Below are 1,092 nucleotides of genomic sequence, written 5' to 3'. Positions count from 1 at the left end.
TTGAGTCTCAGAAATTGACAATTCATTCATGTACTCATCACAGAATTGCAAAGTTTCCACAAATTATCAGCTTCCACTTGCAGGTATGTCTCCATTTCTTTTTAAAAAGGAATCTGGCATTGCTAAGGCGCCACCAAATTCCCCTCTTTGTACTGCTGAAAGGTCCTTTTTTGGAATCAGGTTTCTTCTGTACCTCTGAACTGATAACACTTTAAAGGTGCATCTTTAACTTGGAAGTCTAACATGATTTTTTAGCAATGCTTGCATCCCAGACATACAACATTAAAAGGTACACTAAATTCTGAAGGTAGCTATGCTGCCAAATAGTTTAATATTAACAATTGTACAGTATGCATTTATGCTTGAAATTCCAGTCCTAGACCAAGTTTGTGGCCACCGATGTTGACATTTTTGCCATCTAGCAGAGCTGACAGCATCAGTTTGATTTCTTGCTTTAGGGTCTGAGTGTATCCTAAATCAATCAGGCTGGAGTTGTTCACTTTGGCCAAGAAGCAGGCATCAGGGTTGATCTGATATTTGGCTGCTATGCTGAAGCGAGTGTTATTGTTTCCTGCTGTCCAGGTGGGATTGACAGCGGTCTCCAGCTTCTTGTTCATCTTCTGGTAAATGGAGCCACCAAATTCAGTGCCATCATTCACTTTAGTGTGAAGCTGGAACTCATCTGTCTTGTAGCCAACTGCAAAATTGTTCTGATTCACCCGGGATTTCGCCATCTCCAAATTCATCTGGTAGCTGGCCAGCCAACCCTTGTGGCCCAGCATCAGGGCACCATGGATGGAAGTCCCCGCGATGTCAAAGTCTGCGTCGCAGCCCAGGTTGATGTACTAGCACTTGTACCCTGTCTTGATCTTTGCATAGCCCCACCCCTCCCCCGTTAAGCGAGACGGGTGAGTCGAAGGTCAGCGTCAGTCCTCACTCGAGCTGATCCTCCACGGTGATCTCGGTGCCGAGGGTGTTGTCGGTGTTTCGTTTATCCATGAGCTTCAGGCCGTACTCAGTCCTCCTGTATTTGGTTTCCAGACTGCCTGTCACTTCGGTGGTGTTATGGGTCACTCAGAATAGGAACCAGAT

The 1,092-nt window shown here is 45.6% G+C and overlaps 1 pseudogene; it reads right to left on the bottom strand.

The window, feature by feature from the left end:
- Positions 1-235: 235 nt before the first annotated feature.
- Positions 236-1,092, bottom strand: part of LOC101585111 — an 8,780-nt pseudogene continuing 7,923 nt past the window's right edge.

This window comes from Octodon degus, unplaced genomic scaffold (assembly GCF_000260255.1).
Source record: "Octodon degus isolate 3935 unplaced genomic scaffold, OctDeg1.0 scaffold00125, whole genome shotgun sequence".
Taxonomy (NCBI): domain Eukaryota; kingdom Metazoa; phylum Chordata; class Mammalia; order Rodentia; family Octodontidae; genus Octodon; species Octodon degus.
The sequence above is the reverse complement of the archived record's forward strand: the minus strand, read 5'-3'. Positions and strand labels throughout refer to the sequence as shown.